We start from the raw sequence: 8,107 nt of genomic DNA, 5'->3' as shown, positions 1-8,107 counted from the left end.
CAAGTATACATATGTAACAAACCTGCACGTCATGCACATGTACCCTAGAACTTACAGTATAATAAAAAAAAAAAAAAGAATTTTGCTAAATCTATTCTGTGCTCTATAAATGGGAAAACGAAACCAGGATAACAGCACATCTGCTTACAGCATGGTTTACTGAATATTTTAAGCCCACTGTTGAGACTTACTGCTCGAAATAAAAATTCCTTTCTAAATATTACTGCTTATGGATAATGCACCTACCTATTCACCCAAGAGCTGTGATGGAGTTGTACAAGGATATTAATGTTGTTTTCATGCCTGTGAACACAACATTCATTCTGCAGCCCATGGATCAAGGAATAATTTCAACTCTGAGAAACATATTTCCATGAGGTGGTAGCTGCCATAGTGATTCCTCTGATGGGTCTGGGCAATGTAAATTGATCCTTCTGAAAAGAATTCCCCATTCTAGATGCAACTAAGAACATTAATGATTCATGGAAGGAAGTCAAAATACCAACATTAATAGGAGTTTGAAGAAAGTTACTTCCAACATTCATGAATAATTTTCAGGGGTTCAAGACTTCAGTGGAGGAAGTAACCACAAATATGGTAGAAATAGCTAGATAACTAGATTGGAAGTTGAGCCCAAAGATGTTAATGAATTGCTGCAACCTCATCATGAAATTTGAACAAATGAGAGGTTGCTTCTTATGGATGAGCAAAGAGAACGGTTTCTTGAGATGGAAATACCACTAGTGAAGATGCTGTGAACATTGTTGAAATGACAACAAATGATTTAGAATATTCTATAAACTGACAATAAAAGAGCTGCAGAGTTGGAAAGGATTGATTTCCAGTTTGAAAGAAGTTCTCTTGTGGGTGAAATGCTATCAAACAGCATTGCATGCTACAGAGAAATCTTTCATGAAAGTAAAAGTCATTGGATGCAGCAAACTTTTTTGGTGTCTTATTTTAAGAAATTTCCACAGCCACCTCACCCTTCAGCAACCACCACCCTCATCAGTCAGCCACTGTCAACATTGAGACAAGACCCTTCATTAGCAAAAAGATTATGACTCACTGACAGTTTAGATTATCATTTTTGTTTTTTAGCCACAAAATATTTTTAACTTACATACATTTTAAAAACTTAATGTTATTATAGACTACAATATAGTGTAAACATAACTTTTATATGCACTGAGAAACAAACAAACAAAAAATACTGTGACTCACTTTATTGCAATGGCCTGGAACTGAACCCACAGTATCTCTGAGGCATGCCTGCGTTTGCCTACTGCCTCATATACTGCGATTATAGTGTGATTCCTTACAGTCCTACAGTCTTTGTTTTAAGAGTTCCCCCTTATAACATGAGAGTGCTCCTGAGAATGATTATCTCTCCCACCCCAACTGCCAAGTCATTATCAGCCATTTCTCATTAGGAATTGGATCAAACTAAGAAGTTCACCTTAGAGAAGAATGAGAAGAGGGGGGGGCTGTGGTGAAAGGTCAAAAGAAGCAGAAACTATACCAAACAGGAACTTAGTTATTTTCATAAATTGGTCTAGACTTGGATTTCTAATGTCTAATTTCATATAGTATAGATGGAAGTATAGATGGAAGTATCTTGGAATCAAGACAAGTCAAATGGCAACAACTGGTCTCAAACCCACTTTTACTTACTCAGTCTTTTATTACCTACACAATACTCTTCACACATGTAATATGGACAAAACTACTTCCTAGACTAATTTTCCATTATACCATCACAAGTAATGTATACTCTATTCAAATGCAATTACTTGCTGTTCTTATGCAAATGCATCTCACAGTTTTTCCCAGCTGCAGATCTTCATGCATAGAAGGCCCTCTTCATCTCCAATCTCCATCTGTTTCTATCCTACCCATCCTTCAGTGTTCATCTCAATGTGGTGCTTCCTCCAGGAAGCCTTGCTTGATTTTATTCAAATAGATATTGTATCTGACTTCTCTGTCAGTTTATGTCTCTTAAGCTTTTCCTTCACTCTGCTTTTTATTTCAGTGATTTATGTTCTTGCTTTTCCAGGATGTAAATTTGTCAAAGACATGATGTATCTGGTGTTCATTTTTTCTGTTGTTGGAACCCTGGCAATATATCTGTCACAATGGTAGATGTTCAATAAATATGTGATAAAGTGAGTTGGCTTCATATTTCAATGTATTGAGTTAAGCAACAGTTCCAAATGGAACCATATTAAGAGACAAAAGACTAAGATTATGTTTCTGACAGGGATACCTGACCTTCAGTTGGCCACCCAATCAGTTGTGATTATAATGACATGCCTGCTGTCCCTATGGTACAAGAAGGCCCTTCCCAATCTCAGGAGTTACTGATGCTAAAACACAAAAGTTCCAGCATTTAGCCTCTGAATTGTTCATAAGTTGAATGAATGATTCCAATGATAAATGGGGGTATTGATCTCTGACATCATCATCTGTTAATTTAATAGTCATATTCAGATACTCAACATTAAAACAAAGAAACTCTGCTAACTACAACCCAATTTTAATAAATCAGAATTCTCTCATGATGGTTTACATTAGTGGACAAAATTCTGTGGTCATCTGAGGATTAAGTTGAAAAGACTCTGCAAAACAAAACCTCAGAAATGGAGGAGAAATTAATTTTCTACTTGCCTTTTAAAGTAGAGATATTGTGCAATGATAATCTATTAGCCCTTAAACATCAACTTAACATCAACTCCCAATTACCAGGACTAAATATGCTGCTGCTGTCAGTGAACAGAAAGAGAAATACACTAAAACTAAAGCTAGCATTTTGACTGGTTGACTAAAACTTTGGTCCTTTTTTCTTTCCTCCTTCCTTTAAACAAATCTTCACTTGGTGACCATTAGGAGATGTGCATCATGCCAGGTTATAAACTTCTTGCCCTTGAAAGTTGACGTCGAGAAGAAGATATGATTATTTCTGAAAACCATGACAACATTAATTGCTTAAATCTGATTGTGAAGTGTGCCACAAAATATAAGTACAAGTACTTTGGGACCATATGAAAAAGGGATTTCACCTAGTCAGGAGGAAATAAGATTCAAAAAGGAAAAAAAGAATAAAAGAATGTTGGTTTAGTTTTTCTTTATACATACCTCTATACACATACATATACACATATAGGAAGTAAGTATTTCAAAATGAAAATTTAAACATCACAAGTTCTAGAGTTAGCTTATATAATGGTTCGTATAAAATTCATAGAACAAAGGGAGAAAACAAAACTAAATTGTTTAATGCTACTAATGGTTTACCTCATGTTTTTATGAATTCCTTGTGGTCTCTGAGTTTTAGAATAATGATGGAAGAGTCCACACAGTTAACATGACTAATAAAATACAATCCTGTGCTGCATAACAATGTTTCAGTCATTAACAGACCACAGACTAATATGTGAAGGTGGTCTCATAAGATTATATCATATTTTTACTGTAACTTCTCTATGTTGAGATACAAAAATATTTACTATTGTGTTACAATTGTTTATAGTATTCAGTACAAGAACATGGTGTAAAGATTTGTATCCTAGGAGCCATAGGCTATGCCATATAGCCTAGGTGTGTAGTAGGCTATGCCAGCTAGTTTTGTGTATGATGTTTGCATAATAATAAAATTGCCTAATGATGCATTTCTCAGAACATATCCTCATCACTAAGTGACACATGACTGTGTTGGTAACTTAACTTTTCTGCAATGAGATAGTGACTTTTTAGCACACCAGTAATCTATAAGCTTAGTGAACTGAAGCAATGACATTCAGAATGTTGCCTGTCACATTAGTTTCTCTAGCTCAAAGAAATAGCAGGCATTTTAAATCTGACACCCATGAATGAATGTAAGGAGATCCAAGAATCTCCTGAAATTATATTCAAAATTCTTAGTACTTTTTTCCCCTTGGAGAGAAAATGTATATAGCTTTGCTTAGCTCCTCAAAGTAGTCTGTGACTCAAATTATTATAACCTCTATTGTGAAGCGCACTTAAGTCTTGCATAAAGATACTCTCTTAATGGATGAATTTTAATTGGATGAACATATTTGTGGGATAGCTAAAGAAGTACCATTATTCCAACTTAAGAATTCAGTATGTAAAAGTATCAGTGGTTCAGGAGTGTGCCGGTACTGGCTTGGACTGGTTTATAAAAGCTTACTGTTAAATATTTAGGACTTTTGCAGGCCTGTTGTCAAATGATTGATAGCTCAAAATCAGTCACAGTGAAAATATTTATACTGCAGAAATTGGCAAACACCACAAATCAGGGCTTTTTTCCTCTCCCAGCTAGCTGGCTTATCAGCACACCACTAGCTATTAATATGCTGGCATTCTGCCATCTTGTTGTAATATATGTGATTTGTTTTTAGAATACATGCCAATAACACTGTTATAATTATAGGCCACTTAAAGTTGTGGTTAACTCATTGAAAAAAATAGTCAGTGTACCAGATTTTTGACCCAGAGGTACCAGATGAAATAGGCTGAAGCATGCTAATTATGACATGAAAGCCTCATCAGCATTTTGTAATTAACCTACAGTGGAAGTATTACTGTGGAGTGCTGTCCATTAATATTAGTGCAGAAAATAGCAACAGATCTACTTATCTTCCCTATACATCTGTTTTTAAATATCCCACAGGATTCACTGTAAAAAGATGCAAATTTTCCACATTCTCCTCTACTTAGCTGGAGACTATTTTTTTATAGTGTGGAAATGCACTATAAACACATTATAAGGTTTTCAGATTACTGACTGAAAGGAAATTTATAGTCATTCTTTCACTATCTCTTCTTAACTGTGACCCTGATTCAAGAGAGACATGCAGCCTATTTTGAATTCCTATGTACATTATGCATCTTATAGACATTTAGAAAATGAAGGAGCCTTCAAGATTATCTAGTTCAACAGTTCTTTTATGTATCCATAATGTTACTTGAGAGTTTTCTATCTACTCTACTAAGAGCTTTACATTTATCATCCATTTTTACCTTACCAAGAGATGGACACTATTATAATCCCCATCCCACAGAACAAAAATACATTGAAAAAGAGGACTTAAGTGATTTACCCACAGTTACACAGCTAATAAATGTTGAAGATGAGATTTAATTCAGCCAATTAGTTCTAAGTCTAGACCTCCAGCTCTTAGCTACAAATCTATACCAACTTTCTAAAGCACAAAAAGGAAATATGGCTTATCAGAGATGAAACAATGAGTCAACAGGTTCATATCAGGACTGATTTCTCCTAACGTGGGCCCGTGGCTCCTTCCATACCTCACTACCTTTAATGAATGAGGAGTGATTATAGGCTGTATAATTTAGAAAATAAATTATAACATAAAAAAGCATACTTCTTCAATGTGTAATAACGGTCTTTGGATCTCATTTAAGAGAATTTCATTAACAGGTTTATCTATCTAATTTGATTAGCTTTAAAAAATAACTTGTATTCCTTACACACATACCAAATTCTTGACAGCAGAAGGACATAGCTTTAAAATACGCTTGGTAACTGTTGGGTGGCTCACCCTGGGATTTTTAAAAATCTAAAATCATGCTTTGACTGAAATTGAAAGAATGTCTTAGAATTCAGTCTCAAACTTCACCCTGTAATTTTTACTTATTGGAGTGTCATTTCCTAATGGTGTAAAAGAAAAAGTAATTGCACTGGAAACTTGTTAGTAACGGCAAGCAAGGCTTTATTCAACACAATTACAATGGGGGAGAGACTAGTGCCATAGGTGAGAGAAATTGAACTCAACTCCAAATATGACCGAGACAAGTGGGGATTTATAACCAACAGTCAGGGTGAGGGAGACAATAAAAATTGCCAAGAGGAACTTTATTAGGTATTAGGAGGCTGAGAGAGTTGACTAGACAAAAAACACGTGAAAAGAAGCCTGACTGGATATCAAGGTCTATAAAACAGCTTAGTAGGATTCTAGCTAAAACTGGCCTCAGCTGGCCAAAGATGGAGGCCACAGAGAGGCCTAGTAAAAACAAGGCTCAAAGGAGCCTGACGAAAGTTTGGTCAAGGAGGGATTCCTTGTTGAGCCTATGAGCTGAGAATGGCAACAGGAGAAACCCAGGCTAGATGGAAAAACTTTTCAAGTGTTATAAAGTGCCAGGTTCTGGAATATGATGCTCAGAAAAGTTGCAACTCACCTAAAATTCTTCTGTCCACCTTCTTCTCATCTCATCCCTTCTAGAAGTTTTCCATGACCATATTGTCTCTTATCATAATTCTCCTTAGTGTTCTCCAGGGAACGAGAACCAGTAGAATGGATGAATGAATGGATAGATAGATAGATGGATGATGGTGTTAGATAAATAGATAAAAAAGAAAGGAAGGAAAAGAAGGAAGGAAGGAGAAAAAGAAAGAAAGAAAGAAAAAGAAAGAAAGAAAGAAAGAAAGAAAGAAAGAAAGAAAGAAAGAAAGAAAGAAAGAAAGAAAGAAAGGGAGAGAAAGAGGAAAGGAAAGGAAAAGAAAGGAAAGGAAGAAAGGAGGGAGGGAAGGGAAGGGAAGAAGGAAGGAAAGGAAGGAAAGAAGGAAGGAAAGATTGGCTCAGATGATTATAGAAACTGAGAAGTCCCAACATCTGTAGTTGGAGATCTGGAGATCCAGGAGAGATGATGGTGTAATTCCCGTCTGAGTCTAAGGACTAAAGACCCAGGAAAGGCAATGGTATAAGCTTCAGTTCAAGGACAGAAGAACAAAGTTCCATCCCAAGCAGTCAAGCAGGAGAACTTCCCTCTTACTCAGCATTTTTGTTCTATTCAGATCTTCAGTTGGTTAGATGAGGCCCACTCACATTAGGAAGGGCAATCTCTTTTACTCAATCTAACATTCAGATGAATTTAAATGTTAATCTCATCCAGAAACACCCTCATATGCACACCAACACTAATGTTTGACCAAAATGTCTAGGTGTCTTGTGGCCCAGTCAAGTTGACACATAAAATTAACCATCACAGTACAAAAACATATCTCAAAATAATAAAAGCTATTTAGGACAAACCCACAGCCAATATCATACTGAATGGGCAAAAGCTGGAAGCACTCCCTTTGCAAACCGGCACAAGACAAGGATGCCCTCTCTCACCACTCTTATTCAATATAGCATTGGAAGTTCTGGCCAGGGCAATCAGGCAAGAAAAAAAGAAAAGGGTATTCAAACAGGAAGAGAGGAAGTCAAATTGTCTCTGTTTGAAGATGACATAATCCTATATCTAGAAAACCCCATCATCTCAGCTCAAAAGATCCTTGAGCTGATAAGCAACTTAAGCAAAGTCTCAGGATACAAAATCAATGTGCAAAAGTAACAAGCATTCCTATACACCAACAACAGAGAAACAGAGAGCCACATCATGAATAAACTCCCATTCACAATTGCTACAAAGAGAATAAAATACCTAGGAATACAGTTAACAAGGGATATGAAGGACTTCTTCAAGGAGAACTACAAACCACTGCTCAAGGAAATAAGAGAGGACACAAACAAATGGAAAAACATTCCATCATTGTGGATAGGAAGAATCAACATGGCTATAATGCCCAAAGTAATTTATAGCTTCAATGCTATTCCCATTAAACTACTATTGACATCCTTCATAGAGTATCGGGGGAACCTGCCCCCAATATTTCAACGTAAGTTCTTTCTATTTTCCCTAAAGTGTCAGCTGGTCTGAGAAATAAAGAGAAAGAGTACAAAGAGAGGAATTTTACAGCTGGGCCTCCAGTGACATCACATATTGGTAGGTCCATCATGTCCCCTGAGCAGCAAAACCAGCAAGTTTTTATTAGGAATTTCAAAAGGGGAGGGGGTGTATGAACAGGGAGTAGGTCACAAAGATCACATGCTTCTGAGGCCAATAAAGATCACAAGGCAAAGGGCAAAGCAAAGATCACAAGGTAAAAGGCAAAATTAGAATTACTGATGAAAGTCTATGTTCAACTGTGCATGTATTGTCTTGATAAACATCTTAAAGAACAGAAAACAGGGTTTGAGAGAAGAGAACTGGTCTGACCTCAAATTCACCATGGTGGGATTTTTTCTACCCCCTAATAATC

Source organism: Colobus angolensis, unplaced genomic scaffold, assembly GCF_000951035.1.
Source record: "Colobus angolensis palliatus isolate OR3802 unplaced genomic scaffold, Cang.pa_1.0 Scaffold90, whole genome shotgun sequence".
Lineage (NCBI taxonomy): Eukaryota > Metazoa > Chordata > Mammalia > Primates > Cercopithecidae > Colobus > Colobus angolensis.
This window is presented reverse-complemented; position numbering follows the sequence as displayed.